The sequence below is a fragment of the Nycticebus coucang genome, chromosome 6 (genome assembly GCF_027406575.1).
Source record: "Nycticebus coucang isolate mNycCou1 chromosome 6, mNycCou1.pri, whole genome shotgun sequence".
NCBI classification, from domain to species: Eukaryota; Metazoa; Chordata; class Mammalia; order Primates; family Lorisidae; genus Nycticebus; species Nycticebus coucang.
The window spans coordinates 36,908,509-36,926,176 of NC_069785.1; the positions used below are offsets into that span (position 1 = coordinate 36,908,509).

The window sequence follows — 17,668 nt, forward strand, 5'->3', positions numbered from 1 at the left end:
GGCTCTGGCTCTCAGATCTCCACTTAGGCAATGATTGTTTTTTCTTACCCAAGAGCACAGGAAAAAGGATGAACAGGGTAAAACACAGACCTCTCTGCAAGTTCGTAAAGATTGGAGTTTGCACCCACTGTAATCTTGCCAATTACTGTTAGCTTCTGCCTGATCCAGCTGGACATTTGAGGCCTCTAACTGGACCTATGCTAATAAATGGTCAGATCTCATCTGATCTCAGGACTAAAAATATTGCTCAAAGAAACTCTGAGTTAAAAACACAAATCTGTGGTATTTTGCACCCTGAGAGAGAACTTACCCGCAAGCCTCGGTTGCAGTGAGAGAGTGAAAGACAATAGATCCAGCAGATACCTCCCTTGGGCTCTGTGTTCCTGGGGGGCCTCTGAGACTCTATCTAGGAACTCACTTCTGACACAAATTAAATTTAATGGAGTTTAATTGAGCAAAGAGTAATTCACAAACTGGGCAGCTGAATTAGAAGAAATCAGAGAGTCTGTAATGCTGAGATGATCCATGGACAGAAAAGAGAAGATGAAATAGCTGAGTTGGTTACAGCTCAGCATTTGCCTTACTTAAAGGTAATTTCAGCAGGTGGCAGCTACCTTTGATTGGCCAGGAACTCCATGATTAGCTAAGAGAAAAGAACAGAAAGGAGGGAAGATGAATGGATCAAACATTAGGATAAACAGCTGACATTTTAAATTTTGAACTTTTTTTTTTTTTAGAGACAGCTTCTCACTTTCTCGCCTTGGTAGAGTGCTATGGCATCACAGCTCACAGAAACCTCCACTTCCTGGGCTTAGGCAATTGCCTCAGCCTCCCAAGCAGCCTCCCAAGCAGCTGGGACTCCACGTGCCCACCACAATGCCCGGCTATTTTTTTGTTGCAGTTTGGCCGGGGCTGAGTTTGAACCTGCCACCCTCAGTATATGGGGCCGGCTCCCTACCCACTGAGCCACAGGCACCGCCCTAAATTTTGAACTTTTTTTTTATTGTTAAATCATAGCTGTGTACATAAGTGCAATCAAGGGGTACAATGTGCTGGTTTCATATACAATCTGAAATATTCTCATCAAACTGTTGAACTCTTAAACTAAAGAAACTTTTAAAACCAATAAGCCTTAACCAAGGTTATAATTTAAAGAAGTAAGAGGTGTGTCTTTTCTATTTTTTTTTTTTTTTTTTTTTTTGAGACAGAGCCTCAAGCTGTCACCCTTGGTAGAGTGCTGTGGTCCCACAGCTCACAGCAACCTCAAACTCCTTTGGGCTTAAGCGATTCTCCTGCCTCAACCTCCCAAGTAGCTGGGACCACAGGCGCCCACCACAACACCTGGCTATTTTTTGTTGCTGTTGTCATTGATGTTTAGCTGGCCCTGGTTGTGTTTGAACCCACCACCCTCGGTGCATGTGGTCGGCGACGCCGTAGGTGCTACGGGTGCCAAGAGGTGTGTCTTTTAATAGTTGGAAAACAGTGTGTATGGGGGGGTTCTTTTCTTCCCTTCCTTTCCTTCTTTCCTCCCTTTCTCCCATTTCTTTTCCCCTTCCCTCCTCCCTCCCTCCATCCCTTCCTTCCTTCCCTTTCTTTTTTTTTTTTTTGTTTTTTTCACAGAGTCTCAGTCTATTGCCAAGGCTAGAGTGCCATGGCATCAACCTAGCTCACAGCAACCTCAGGCTCCTGAGTTCAAGCAATCTTCCTGCCTCGGCCTCCTGATTAGCTGGGACTACAGGCACCTGTCACAATGCCTAGCTAATTTTTCTACATTTTAGTAGAGATGGGGTCTCACTCTTGCTCAGCTGGTCTCTGAACTCCTGAGCTCAAGCAATCCTCCTGCCTTTGCCTCCCAGAGTGCTAGGATAGTAGGTGGGATTGCTTAAGCCCAAGAGTTTGAGGTTGCCGTGAGCTATGCTGTGGCACTCTACCCAGGGCACAGAATGAGACTCTGTCTCAAAAAAAAAAAAAAAGCACAACAGTAAGCAATAACAACAACAAAAGCTATTTCTGAGAGGAAACGGAATCAGTATGGATGCTCCTACACCACAAAGTACAAAAAAAAAAAAAATACTGTTGATGGAAAAGAAGCCATAATCTGTAAAATAATTTAAAAAGGTATATTCTGAGCCAAATTTGAAGACTATGACCTGGAATCACACAAAAAGCCTTAAGTAGGCTCAGCGCCTATAGCTCGATGGGCTAGGACGCCAGCCATAGACACCGGAGCTGTGGAGGGTTCTAATCCAACCCGAGCCTGCCAAACAATGATAACTACAACCAAAAAATAGCCGGGTGTTGTGGCGATCACCTGTAGTCCCAGCTACTTGGGAGGCTGAGGCAAGAGAATCACTTAAGCCAGGAGTTGGAGGTTGCTGTGAGCTGTGACACACGGCACTCTACTCAGGGCAACAGTGTGAGGCTTTGTCTCAAAAAAGAAAAAAAAAAAGCTTTAAGCATGTGGATTCAGGGTGGTGGGGTTACAGTTCAGTTTTACACATTAGGGAGATAGGGATTACAGGTGAAATCATAAATCAATACCTGGAAAACATACATTGGCTTGGCCCAAAAAGGTGTGACATCTGGAATCGGGAGCTTATAGTTGTAGTGGGTTTAAAGATTCTTTAGCTGACAGTTGGCTGAAAAAGTTAAGCTCCGGGCGGCGCCTGTGGCTCAGTGAGTAGGGCGCGGGTCCCATATGCCGAGGGTGGCGGGTTCAAACCCAGCCCCCGCCAAACTGCAACAAAAAGCCGGGCGTTGTGGCAGGCGCCTGTAGTCCCAGCTGCTCGGGAGGCTGAGGCAAGAGAATCGCGTAAGCCCAGGAGTTAGAGGTTGCTGTGAGCCGTGTGATGTCATGGCACTCTACCTGAGGGCGGTACAGTGAGACTCTGTCTCTACCAAAAAAAAAAAGAAAAGAAAAAGTTAAGCTCCATCTAAAAGACCAGGAGTCAGTGAAAAGGAATGCTTAAGTTAAAGGATCTGTTAATGAGAGACAAAGTACTGGACTGATCAAATGATTTGTTATGTACATTGAGACTATGCAGGTAGAGCTTGCAAAGCCTTAGGCCTGTTAGTGAGTCACAAAGACCATCTCTAAGAAGGGGAGGGGGCATGATGAGTTAGGTCTGATCGCCTTTCTCAAGGCTAGCAACTCAATTTTAGCGATCCTCTTGGCCAAGAGGGGTCCACTCAGTCAGATTGGGGGGAGGAGGAGCCTTTAGATTTTAGTTTAGTTCACAATGCCAATACCAGATTTGCTCATAAGACTACTCACGCAAAAACTTTTCTCTCATTAATCTTAAAACTACGAAAGGACAGTGATCTGCTACTGTCTGGTCAACACGACCACACAGAGAGGGAAACTGAATCTGACTTAAAGAAAGAAATCTTACCACGTTGACTGCTGGTCAGAGTTCCAATTTTCCTGGCTGTGGTTTTCAGGAGAGAAGAGTGGGAGTCAGAGTCTGCTTGCTATGCAGACTGTAGGGATGAGGGGAAATGTGCCCTTTTTCTCCCGAAAGTTTGTGAAAAATTAACTCACCTTTAAGGCAGATGAATAAGAGAAATATTTATTTCCAGACACGATGCACATGGGAAGAATCACGAGAGTGATTACCCAATATTTCACTGAAAACTCAGATATTTTGGCACGGCACCCAATGCACCAAGGTAGGCAGGTTCAGACCTGGCCTGCTAAACGACGACAACTGCAACAAAAAAATAGCCGGGCGTTGTGGCGGGCGCCTGTAGTCCCAGCTACTGGGGAGGCTGAGGCAAGAGAATCGCCTAAACCCAACAGTTTGAGGTTGCTGTGAGCAGTAACTCCATGGCAGTCTACCAACAGCGACATAGTGAAACAATGTCTCAAAAAAAAAGGGGGGGGAAAGAAACTCAGATATTTTTATACCTGCTTTCTAGAAAGGAGGGGGGAAAATGTGGAGGATGGAGGATAGGTGCCAGAAATGGTTGCTAGGGAGGATGCATAGGCGGGGAAACAAATTGACTTGTAAATTAACCTGAGAGACAGGTATTGTGTTTTAAATGATTTGGGCCAGCTCAGACAGCATTCTTAATCTCCTTTCTCCCACAACATATTCAGATAACTAGGAGAGAAAAGGAAGTCAGTTCTCCCATTTGATCTTTCCATCAGGTGAGTCCAGTTTATGCAGATAGAGGGAAAGCCCCTTCCAATGCTTCCTGATCTCGAATCACCTTTATTTTATTTGTTTACTTATTTATTTATTTTTGAGACAGAGTTTTGCTTTGTCACCCTCGAGCTCTGTAGCATCGTAGCTCACAGCAATCTCAAACTCTTGGGCTCACGAGATCCCTGTGCTTCAGCCTCCCAAGTAGCTGGGATTATAGGCTGCGTATCTTTAGAGATGGTGTCTCTTGCTCAGGCTGGTCTCAAACTCTTTGAAGCTCAAGCAATACAGCCTCCTCGGCCTCCCAGAGTGCTAGGATTACAGGTGTGAGCCACCACACCCCAGCCTAGAGTAGCCTTTAATTCAAAGTATGTGAGACTCTGTCTCAAAAAAAAAAAAAAAGTTGTAACCTTGGGTAGCTACCAGTTTGAAGTTTATTTAAGAAACCTTTTCAAATGTAATTCAAAATTTCAATTTGAAATCATGTTGGGTTTAGACTGAACTCTACATTCAATGATTACTATCCTTCTATGAACAGGAAAAGGCACAAACAGACACACAGACAAAAAGGCCTTGTAAATCTGGAGGCGGAGATTTGAGTCCTGCTGCCACAAGCCAAGGAAATCCTGGGGCCACCAGAGCTGAAGAGGCAAGGAAGAATTCTTCCTTAGAGACTTCAGAAGGAAGCCTGGCCCAACTAACATCCTATTCTGGACTTTTAGTGTCCAGAACATTAAAAAAAAAAATCTGTTATTTTAAACCTCTTCTATTGTTGGTTGTGGCAGCCCTAAAAAGAATTAATATAATTGCAAATATTTTAATTTGTTCCCTCAAGAAACGTTTATTGAACACTAACACGTGCCAGGGAGAGAAACAAGGAAATCCTTGTTCTTAGGTAAGTAAAGGCTACATTTCTGATAGTGATGGTGGTGGGAAAGAGAAAATAAACAAGCAAACAACAAACAAGATAATTTCTGATGGTGATAAGGAATGTTCAGATAGGGTGAGGTGACAGAGAACATCAACTTGTGTGGGGCTTCTTTAGATTAAATGGTCAGGGAGAAAGTTGTCTGAGGAAATGAGCTGAAACTGAATAAAAAGAAAGCTAAGACATGTGGAGCTCAGTCATTGTGTTGTAGGCAAATGTTACAGCTGGTGCAAAGGCCCTCAGGCAGGACTCAGCTTGTTCATGAGGAACAGGTAAAGGCCAGTGACTCAAGAAGGGTGAGCAAGGAGGAAGGGGTACAAAATGCACAGAGCTCCAAGAAGTGGGAGGGGTCAGATCCTGTGCAGCCTTGTAAACTACAGTAAGGAGTTTATTGTAGATGCAATGGAAAGTCTCTGGAAGGCTTTAAAAAAGAAATAATTGAGGGTTGGGTGCAGTGGCTCACACCTGCAATCCCAGCACTCTGGGAGGCCAAGGCCAGTAGTTTGCCTGAGCTCAGGAGTTTGAGACCAGTCTGAGCTAGAGCAAGACCCCATCTCTTAAAATATATATATATCCAGGAGTGTGGTAGGTGCCTGTAGTTGCAGCTACTCAGGAGGCTGAGGCAAGAGGATTGCTTAAGACCAAGAGTTTGAGGTTGCTCAAACCTCAAACCACAGTTGTGAGCTGTGACCCCAGGACACTCTGTGGAGGGTGACAAAAAGTGAGACTCTGTCTCAAAAAACAAAAACCAAAAAAAAAAAAGAAGAAGAGGAAGGAATAATTGTCTGATTTTTATTTATATGTTTATTATTATTGTTATTTTTTTTTATTTTGAGAATCTCACTTTGTTGCCTAGGCTGAGGCCACAAGGCCATGGCATCAGCCTAGTTACCAGCAACCTCCAAGTCCTGGTCTCAAGTGATTCTCCTGCCTCAGGCTCCTAAATACCTGGGACTTATGGGTCCATGCCACAACACCTGGCTCATTTTTCTATTTTAGTAGAAACGGAGTCTCACTGTTTCACGTTGGTCTTGACCTCCTGACCTCAAGGAATCTTCCTGCCTCAGCCTCCCAGAGTACCAGGATTACAGGTGTGAGCCACTGTGCCGAGTCTCTATAGCTCATTTTAGTCTGAGATTAAAGAATAAGACGACCTGGTTTTCGAGAAGGCAGGCAAAGGCTGCGGAAATTGAGTCTAAAGACTTACGAAATGGGGTAGATAATTCTTTAAAGTCAGAGAAACTGCTCACGTACCCCAGTGCCTGTCTTTGCCATGTTCCTGTGTATAAGATCTTTGACTTTTTAGCTGGGTACATCGCCCAGTCTTCCACGCAGCTAAACGCAGAAGTGAGATTATATTCTGTTTAGTGGGCTCTCAGGGGAAGTGGTGTATGCAATTTCCTGGACTATCCTTAATGGAAGTGGAAATTCCATTCCCTTTTCTTCTTCTAGTTGACTAGATTTGGTATGCATTGACAGAAATCTCAGTAGGAAGCAGCAGAAAAGAACCCTGGTCCTAGGGTGGCGCCTGTGGCTCAAGGAGTAGGGCGCCGGTCCCATATGCCGGAGGTGGTGGGTTCAAACCCAGCCCCGGCCAAAAACCACACACACACACACACACACACAAAAAGAAAAGGACCCTGGTCCTGGATGGCACCTGTCGCTCAAAGGGGTAGGGCGCCAGCCCCATATGCCGGAGGTGGCAGGTTCAAACCCAGCCCCAGCCAAAAACTGCAAAAAAAAAAAAAGAACCCTGGTCTTTAACATGGAGCCAGACCAGTTCTAGAGTGCCTGCTTCTGGACTTTTACAAGAGAGATTAAATACTATTTCATTTAAGCCACCACTTTTTTGAGTTTCTGTCACATACAGCCGATGTTAATCCTAAATGACATGATATCCATAAAATTAACACCTTTCCTTAAGGTGGGCTAAATAAATGTCTTCTTATTACAAACAGGAGTCTAATTAGAATTAGTTCCTTTTTCTTATTTGGGCCATGTACAATTTAGTTTAGTTTTTTTGTGTTTTGGGGGATTTTTTTTTAGAGACCGAGTCTTACTCTGTTACCCAAGCTAGAGTGCCGTAGCATCAACCTAGCTCACAGCAACCTCCCACTCTTGGATTCAAGTGATCCTCCTGCCTCAGCCTCCTGAGTAGCTGGGACTACAGGCACCTGGCACAAAGCCCAGCTAATTGTTCTATTTTCAGTAGAGATGGGGCTCTTGTTCTTGTTGCTCAGGCTGGTCTGGAGCTTTTGAGCTCAAGGTATCCTCCCGTCTTGGCCTCCCATGATGCTAGGATTACAGGCAAGAGCCACTGTGCCCGGCCACAATTTGGTTTTTATATACACCAAAAACCCTTACTCAACCTGTGCTTTGTTTCCTTTTTAAGTTTTAAAAGAAATAAACACTTTCTTTTCTTTTTTTTTTTTTTCTTGAGACAGAGTCTCACCATGTCACCCTGGGTAGAGTGCTATGGCGTCACAGCTCACAGCAAACTCTAACCCCTGGACTCAAGTGATTCTCCTGCCTTGGCCTCCCGAGTAGCTGGAACCACAGGTGCCCACCATAACACCCTTCTATTTTTTGGTTGTAGTTGTCATTGTTGTTTAGCAGGCCCGGGCTGGATTTGAACCTGCCAGCTCTGGTGTATGTGGCTGGCGCCCTAGCCGCTGAGCTACAGGCACCGAGCCAGAAATAGATACTTTCTTCAGATCTATTATTAAAAGCTCCACTACTTCCTCTAGGGAAGCAACAATTGATCCATATTTTCCTGGCACTAGCTCACATTTCATAAATCCTTGTTTAAAATTAACCCAGATCATTAAACAACATAAAATATTCTTTAAAATTATACAATGAAAGCTGCCTTCTGAGAGATTTTTAAAAAGTGAGTTTATGTGTAATCTCAGATGAGGTGACCAAATATCTGAAATTGGCTAAGACAGCCCAGCTCCCAGACTGCCGGCGGCTCTGGTTTCTGTCTCAGCACACATCATACGGTTCCAGCCAGACGTCATCCAACTTTGGGACAGGCATTCCTGCCCCCGCTCAGGAAAGAAAGTCACTGAAAATGAGAAGAAACAATAGGAAGAGTGTAAATGGGGGGGAAATACCCAACTATATTTAAAATTTTATTTATTTATTTATTTTTTTTTTTTTGTAGAGACAGAGTCTCACTGTACTGCCCTCGGGTAGAGTGCCGTGGCGTCACACGGCTCACAGCAACCTCTAACTCTTGGGCTTACGCGATTCTCTTGCCTCAGCCTCCCAAGCAGCTGGGACTACAGGCGCCCGCCACAACGCCCGGCTTTTTTTTTTGTTGTTGTTGTTGCAGTTTGGCCGGGGCTGGGTTTGAACCCGCCACCCTCGGCATATGGGGCCGGCGCCCTACTCACTGAGCCACAGGTGCCGCCCTATATTTAAAATTTTAGTTAATAATTTGGTTCTGTGACCAAGTGTAGGAGCATTTGTCAATATTGCTTAGTTTGGTGTTTTCTACACTGCCTAGCCTGACCATGCATAGGGTGTGATCAGTAATTTAAAAAGTGATAATAGGTGGCACTCATAGCTCAGTGGGTAGGGTGCCAGCCAAATACACCGAGGCTGATGAAAACTGCAACAACAACAACAACAAAAAGTGACAATAGGCTAAACCAGGCTAGAAATGCTCCAGTGCATTGCACATGGTGAGAACATTTTTCAAAAATTTCTATTTATGTTTTGTATGTGAGTCTTTGGTGTGGACAGTGATCAGAAGCAGTTTTAAAAAACTACTGAATGTTAGTAATTTATTTATTTATTTTTTTAGACAGAGTCTCACTTTGACACCCTCAGGAGAGTGCTATGGTGTCATAGCTCACAGCAACCTCCAACTCTTGGGCTCAAATGATTCTCCCAAGTAGCTGGGACTACAGGCAGCTGCCACAATGCCAGGCTATTTTTAGAGCCAGGGTCTCACTCTTGCTCAGGTAGGTCTAGAACCTGTGAGCTCAGGCAGTCCACCCACCTCAGCCTCCCAGAATGCTAGGATTACAGGCATGAGCCACCGAGTTGGGTCTGAATTTTAGTAATTTATGAGTATACTTAGAGTATACTTACCCATTGTTTTCTTGATAGTATTAAGAAATTGTATTCAGGGCGGTGCCTGTGGCTCAGTGAGTAGGGCACTGGCCCCGTATGCCTAGGGTGGCGGGTTCAAACCCAGCCCCCCCCAAACTGCAACAAAAAAATAGCCGGGCGTTGTGGTGGGCGCCTGTAGTCCCAGCTGCTCGAGAGGCTGAGGCAAGAGAATCGCATAAGCCCAAGAGTTAGAGGTTGCTGTGAGCCATGTGACGTCATGGCACTCTACACGAGGGTGGTACAGTGAGACTCTGTCTCTACAAAAGAAAATAAATTAAAAAAAAAAGAAATTGTATTCAGTATGCATTTAATATATACAATAGCAGCAGTACTGTAACCCCATTGCTTTCCTGGGTAGGTTTATTCCTTCAAGCTCCATTCTCACCCAAGGTTTCTTTCTTTCTTTTTTTTTTTTTTTAGAGAAAGAGTCTCACTGTGTCACCTTCAGTAAAGTGCTGTGGTGTCACAGCTCACAGCAACCTCCAGATCTTGGGCTTAGGTGATTCTCTTGCCTCAGCCTCCCAAGTAGCTGGGACTATAGGTGCCTGCCACAAGGCCCAGCTATTGTTTGTTGCAGTTTGGCTGGGGTCAGGTTTGAACTCACCACCCTCGGTATATGGGGCCGGTGCCCTACTCACTGAGCCAAAGGCGCCACCCCACACCCAAGGTTTCAAAATCTATTTCAGACTCAGGACTGTTGGATGGAGGGTTGTCTACAGGGTTGAACCAGTGGTGGTTCAACTTCTAAGTTCTCTGGACATAAGATGTTTGTTTGTATACTTATTTATTTTTTGAGAGAGAGTCTCACTATGTTGCCCTCAAGCTGTGATGCCAGGTAGAGTGTCCTGGCATCACAGCTCACAGCAACTTCAAACTCTTGGGCTCAAGTGATTCTCTTGCCTCAGCCTCCCAAATAGCTGGGACTACAAGTGCCTGCATTTTTTTTTTTTTTTGTAGAGACAGAGTCTCACTTTATTGCCCTGTGGCATCACAGCTCACAGCAACCTCCAGCTCCCGGGCTCAGGCGATTCTCTTGCCTCAGCCTCCTGAGTAGCTGGGACTACAGACACCCGCCACAACACCTGGCTATTTTTTTGTTGCAGTTTGGCGGGGGCCGGGTTTGAACCCGCTATGCTCGGTATATGGGGCCAGCGCCCTACTCACTGAGCCACAGGCTTTTGTTGTTGTTGTAGTTGTCATTGTTGTTTTAGCTGGCCCAGGCTGGGTTCCAACCTGCCAGTCTCAGTGTCTGTGGCTGGCGCCGTAACCACTGTGCTGCGGGCGCCGAGACTGGACATAAGATGTTTAAAGGCTAATTGGAAGTTAGTCAAGTGGACAAGAAGAGGAAGGGCATTTCAGATAGAGAGAACAGTGTGTGGTAAACAAAAGAAAGAAGCTGGGCATGGTGGTGGCAGGTCCCAGCTACTCAAGAGGCTGAAGTGGGAGGATCACTTGAATCCAAGAGTTTAAGGCTGCAGGTGAACAATGATTACACCCCTGCATTGCAGCCTGAGCAATAGAGCAAGACCCTGTCAGTTACAAATATATTTGTGTCTGTGTGTATATATTGAACAAACAGAAGATGGATGGTGCCTGTGGCTCAGTGAGTAGGGCTCATATACCTAGGGTGGCAGGTTCGAACCCAGCCCTGGCCAAACTGCAAGAAAAAAATAGCCAGGCATTGTGGCCGCACCTGTAGTCCCAGCTACTTGGGAGGTTGAGGCAAGAGAATCACCTAGCCCAAGATCTGGAGGTTGCTGTGAGCTGTAATGCCATAGCACTCTACCGAGGGTGACAAAGTGATACTCTGTCTTTAAAAAGAAAGAAAGAAAGAAACAGAAGATGGGCCAGGTGCAGTGGCTCACACCTATGATCTTAGCACTCTGGGAGGCCGAGGCAGGCAGATTGTCTGAGCTCAGGAGTTGGAGACCAGGCTGAGCCAGAGCAAGACGCCATCTCTCAGAAATAGCTGTGCATTGTGGCAGGCACCTATAGTCACAGCTATTCAGGAGGCTGAGGCAAGAGAATCGCTTAAGCCCAAGAGTTAGAGGTTGCTGTAGCTGTGAAGTCACAGCACTCTACTGAGGGTGACACAGTGATACTCTGTCTCAAAAAAAGAGAAAGAAATAAAAAAGAAAAGAAAAAATAGAAGATGGCTGGGCACGTCGGCTCATACCTGTTATTCTAGCATTCTAGGCAGCCAAGGTGGGTGGATCACCTGAGTTGGGGAGTTTGAGATCAGACTGAGCAAAGTGAGACCACTTCTCCACTAAAGATAAAAAAACTAGGGCAGCACCTATGGCTCAGTGGGTAGGGCACCCACCCCATATACTGAGGGTGGTGGGTTTGAACCTGGCCCCAGCCAAACTGCAACAAAAAAATAGCCAGGCGCAGTGGTCAGTGCCTATAGTCGCTGCTATTCAGGAAACTGAGACAAGAGAATTGCCTGAGCCCAAGAGCTAGAGGTTGCTGTGAGCTGTGATGCCAGAGCACTCTACTGAGGGCGACAAAAGTGAGACTCTGTCTCTGAAAAAAAAAAATAGAAAAAAGTAGCAGGGCATTGTGGCAGGCACTTATAATCCCAGCAACTTGGGAGGATGAGACAAAAGGAACACTTTAGTCTAGGGGTTTGAGGTTGCTGTGAGCTATGAAGCCACGGCCCTCTATCATGGCTCTAGGGTGACAGAGTGAGACTCCATTTCAAAAAAACAAAACAAACAACAATAAAACACCCCTCAAAACACAGAAGAAACATGGGAGGCTGAGGCCGGTGAATTGCTTGAGCTGACAGGTTGGAGACCAGCCTGAGCCAGAGCAAGACCTTGTATATAAAAATAGCCGGGCGTTGTGGTAGGCACCTGTAGTCCCAGCTACTTGGGAGACTGAGGCAAGAGTATCACTTGAGCCCAAGAGTTTGAGGTTGCTGTGAGCTATGACACCATGGCACTCTACCAAGGGCAACAATGTGAGACTCAGTCTAAAAACACACACGCAGAGAAGAAATAGTGTAATGTATGGATTCACAATATATTATATTATCTGTCATTCCAAAATCCAAAAAGTTCTAGAAACTGAAACATTTTTCTTAACCTATTAAGCAAGAAAACCAGACCTGACTCAGTCTGAACTCATTAGTGGGCTACATTTGTCAGGGACCCCCCAGGAAACAGATGGCATTCTCTTTTTTTTTTTTTTTTTTTGTAGAGACAGAGTTTCACTTTATGGCCCTCGGTAGAGTGCCATGGCATCACACAGCTCATAGCAACCTCCAACTCCTGGACTTAAGCGATTCTCTTGCCTCAGCCTCCCAAGTAGCTGGGACTACAGGCGCCTGCCACAACACCCAGCTATTTTTTTGTTGCAGTTTGGCCGGGGCCAGGTTTGAACCCGCCACCCTTGGTATATGGGGCCAGCACCTTACTGACTGAGCCACAGGTGCAGCCCGACAGATGGCATTCTCAAATTGTTACTTGAAGAGACTTTAATAAAGAGATTATCTATAAAGGTGCGGGTGGGGTGCAGAGAAACTATGGGGGCTATTGCTGGCCACAGGGATGCGATATGGAACCATGCCCTGGCACTAGAAAAGGTAGAGCTGTTATGACCCTTAGACAAAAGGAGATGTGTGGGCGGTGCCTGTGGCTCAGCGGGTAGGGCGCCGGCCCCATATGCCGAGGGTGGCGGGTTCAAACCCAGCCCCAGCCAAACTGCAACAAAAAAATAGCCAGGCGTTATGGCGGGCACCTGTAGTCCCAGCTGCTTGGGAGGCTGAGTCAAGAGAATCGCCTAAGCCCAAGGATTTGGAGGTTGCTGTGAGCCGTGTGACGCCACAGCACTCTACCGAGGGTGATAAGGTGAGACTTTGTCTCTACAAAAAAAAAAAAAGGAGATGTGAGGAGAGAGTGGTTCTTAGAACTCAGAAGGAAAGAGACAGGGAAAAATGACCACCTAAGAGCTACTGTGAGCATCAGAGTCCTTCAGTCATGGGGAAGACCCCAATCTTCCTGGAGAGCTTTATGGGCTCCCCATTAGCTGTACCCCATCAGAGGTAATGATGTGTGGGGCCAAAGCCCAGACAGGTCAGTTTCCAGGGCACAGAGCATATGGAGAAGGGTGAATAATAGATCCGCAGGGGCCAAGGTAAGATACCTGACTCAGTGGAAAATCATATCTGAACTGACTTCAGGTCATGTGCAAACTTATCACACTTAAGGCAAATATTCTAGCTTTCCAACAAATTCTTAATGTGTTTGATAAAAAGTTGATGCTTTAGACACTTCTAGGTGTTGTGTAATATGCAGCATAAGCACAAGGTACTTGTCAAAACCTAAAAAATTGGCAACAGTAGTGCGATAGCTCAGTCAGTAGTGCACCAGCCACATACACCTAGGGTGGCGAGTTTGAACCTGGCTGGGGCCTGCTAAGCAACAATGACAACTGCAACCAAAAAATAGCCGGGTGTTGTGGTAGGCATCTGTAGTCCCAGCTACTTGGGAGGCTGAGGCAAGAGAATCGCTTAAGCCCAAGAGTTTGAGGTTGCTGTGAGTTGTGATGCCACAGCACTCTACCCAGTGCAATAGCTTGAGACTCTGTCTCAAAAAAAAAAAAAAACACCCTAAAATAATTACATATTTTGTAATATCTCTAGCCTCTGGGAACTTTGCTAAGAGACTATGGGCCTGCATATCATAAACTGAGTACATTTCCACGTGTCTAATTTTGCATGTGGGGAATGGGGTAGATATTGGCATCAGTATAATATGGAAGGCAGGGGGAAGCAGAAAGGTACACTGGGGCCATGGGATAAAGAGTCCACCGAGTTGGTTGTAAATGGTGGGGAACTATAATGAGGAATTTCACACTGGGATGACATTGTTAGATACAAGTCTGGGGAAGATCATGCTGCCTACGACGTACAGGTTGGGTAGAGCCTCTTGGGCAGGGGAGCACAGGATGGCCTACATTTGGGATTTCTCTCATACCTGAAAGCAGAGGAGAAGCAGCAGAGAGGAGGCAGTGAGGTATGAAAAACTGGCCATAGTGACCCTCATAACTGCACAGTGTGACACGTGAAGAGACCACGGAGGAAGCAGGGAAGTCCATACCAAAGGCAAGGACACTGATAAATCTTTCATACGTTGCCTTCAGCACTGCTTAGTAAGCTGCTTGGCAAAGCTTTTGCTAGCATTGGGGACACATCTCCACCAAAAAAGATACCATTCTCTTCCTTTTTGAATCATAGATTTTGTTTTTAAGGGGATTGAACCAGAACACATACAACTGGACATGGTGGCTTACGCCTGCTATCCTGGGAGGCTGAGGCAAGTGGATTGCTTGAGATCAGATTGATCAGATTGTTCAGATCAGCCTGAGCAAGAGGAAGACCCTGTCTCTACTAAAAATAGAAAGACTAGCCGGGAGTGGTGGTGGACGCCTATAATTCCAGCTACTTGGGAGGCTGAGGCAGGAGGATTGCTGAAGCCCAAGAGTTTGACATTGCTGTGAGCTGTGATGCCAGGGCACTCTACCCAGGGTGAGGAGACTCCGTCTCAGAAAAAGAAAGGACAGAAAAAAGAACCCATAGGTATTAAGCAGCAATGGCTACTCAGTGAGTCAGAGATAGAACCTGGACTGGTTGTCTACCTCCTTGTCATGTTGTTTTTCTCATATCCCGCTGCCACTTGATCAGTATTGTCAGATTAAATAAGGAGGATGCCATGAACTTGAGGCTGTATCTATGCTTTTTTTTTTTTATTATAGAGACAGAGTCTCACTTTATCGCTCTCTTCAGAGTGCTGTAGTGTCACAGCTCACAGCAACCTCCAACTCTTAGGCAATTCTCTTGCCTCAGCCTCCCGAGTAGCTGGGACTACAGGTGCCCACCACAACACCTGGCTATTTTTTGTTACAGTTTGGCCAGGGGCTGTTTTGAACCTGCCACCCTCGGTATATGGGCCAGCGCCCTGCTCACTGAGCCACAGGTGCCACCCTGTATCTATGCTTTGAGTTCCTTTGTCACAAACCACAATCTAACCTCGGAGTGTATTTCATGACAGCCAACGTTCAGTCAGTCATAGGCAGTCAGCTGATCAGTTCATGCCAAATAAGACCATGCCACGTAGGTGCAGCCAAACAGGTGATTTTCTGCTTTGCTTCCATGTTTGGCCTATAAACGCTTGCTGCTCGTACTGCTGGGTGGAGCACTCCACCTCTTCTGGTTCTGAATGTTGCCCAAGTCATGAATCATTTTTTGCTCAAATAAACTGTAATAAATTTTATTTGTCTAAAGTTTCTTTTTTTTCACATAAAGTTCTTTATTACAGACCTACAAAAAAGAGAGAATTATATATTACTCTCACTTGTTCTGGTTTCTTTTTTCTTTCTTTTTCTTTTTACAAAACTGCAGCAGGAAAGAAAGACATTAGGAGGCAGATGTTCACATCAGGAGGGACCAAGGTGTTGCTGTGTGACCAGGAACGCTGTGGGCTGGCCCTGGGCTCTCCCCAAGCATCCTGGAGAACTGAAACAAGCCCTGGAAGCAGACAAGAGCAGGTGGGTGGGAAGGCGCTGTCCCCAGGCCAGCAGCAGCACCATTCCTCTGACAGCCACCCTGGCAGTCAGCCGGCTCAAAAACACGTGTGGCTCCTGTGTTTGGAGGCTGATCTCCAAAGCACGGGCCACAGGGGCCATACAGAGGCAGGTGGCAGAAAGGGCCAGCACAGAAGGACTGTGAGTTCTATGGGGATCCCTCCCTGGGACCATGGGGGTCCCAGGCAGTCAGGACTCTTCCCTGCTTGTCAGCCAATCAGCTTCTTCAGGAAGGCTTCCAGCTGGTCCTCATCCTTGTTGCCCACAAACTTGTCCACCACATCCCCGTTCTTAATGGCTAGCATGGTGGGTACTGCTGACACCTCATATTCAATAGCAAGGTCTGTGTGGTCATCAATGTCTACCTTGGCCATCACCACCTTCCCATGCTGCTTGGCCACCATCTTCTCTAACCTTGGCCCCAGGATCTTGCAGGGGCCACACCATTGTGCATGAAAATCCACAACCACTGGAGTCTCACTGTTGACAACTCGGTCTTGAAAGTCAGGTCTATCTTGGATGTTAAAGGTTGTTAAATGGATCTTGGTGGTACCTATTGTCCAGGTTGGGCTGGGTATTACTGTCAGGCCACCAAGACTGCACTGTGGGGTCTGCAGGGCCCCAGAGGTAAGGGGTGGTCACCCACCCTGAGGGAACTTCCTGGAGATGACAGAGGCCAGAAACCTCCTTAGGAGAAGTCGCTGAGCCATCTCCCTGCAGCACGAATGGAAAGATATAAAGTTTTTTTTTTTTTTTTGAGACACAGTCTCACTATGTCACCCTTGGTAGAACGCCATGACATCACAGCTCACAGCAACCACAAACTTCTGGGCTTAAGCAATTCTCTTGCCTCTGCCTCCCAAGTAGCTGGGACTACAGGCACCCACCAGAAGGCCCAGCTATTTTTATTATTGTTGTTGCAGTTGTTGTTGTTTAGCTGGCCTGGGTCAGGTTCGAACCCGCTACCCTTGGTGCATATGGCCAGCACTGTAAACTGTAAAAAATTTTTCTTTTAACGGTGTGAAATATGGTGATTGTCACATACATGTGTGTATGAGTTTCTAAAAAGAATATACAAGATGTATAGGAATAAAAGACCAGCCCATTAACTATTGACTTACCAGTCTTTACTTTTTGTTTGTTTTTTTAGAGAGAGAATCTCACTCTATCACCCTCGGTAGAGTTCTGTGGTGTCACAGCTTACAGCAACCTTCCACTCCTGGGCTTAGGCGATTCTCTTGCCTCAGCCTCCCAAGTAGCTGGGACTACAGGCGCTCGCCACAACACCCGGCTATTTTTTTTTTTTTTTTGTAGAGACAGAGTCTCACTTTATGGCCCTCGGTAGAGTGCCATGGCATCACACAGCTCACAGCAACCTCCAACTCCCGGGCTTAAGCGATTCTCTTGCCTCAGCCTCCCGAGTAGCTGGGACTACAGGCGCCCGCCACAACGCCCGGCTATTTTTTGGTTGCAGTTCAGCCGGGGCTGGGTTTGAACCCGCCACCCTCGGTATATGGGGCCTGAGCCTTACCGACTGAGCCACAGGCGCTGCCCTCTCTCTCCAGTTTTTTAAGGGTTTCCATACATTTGCTTGTGCTTTACCTTATATGCATTTGGTGAATCTTAACTACCACAAGAAGTAGAAATTAAGAAAGTAAAAGTATACCTTCTTTTCACCACCACAACCCTTCAGCTAATTCTTCAGAAGTGACCATTCATAAGAGGTTTGTACATATTCTTTCAGATTTTTTCTGTTTGTAGCCAGCATGGCTATATGTTATAGACATAAAAAAGCCAATGCTGCTGGGTGGCGCCTGTGGCTCAACAGAGTAGGGCGCCGGCCCCATATGCTGGAGGTGGTGGGTTCAAACCCAGCCCCAGCCAA

The 17,668-nt window shown here is 46.2% G+C and overlaps 1 pseudogene; it reads right to left on the reverse strand.

Moving 5' to 3' along the window:
• Window positions 1-15,929: 15,929 nt before the first annotated feature.
• On the reverse strand, window positions 15,930-16,512 carry LOC128587536 (thioredoxin, mitochondrial-like; annotated as a pseudogene).
• Window positions 16,513-17,668: the final 1,156 nt, after the last annotated feature.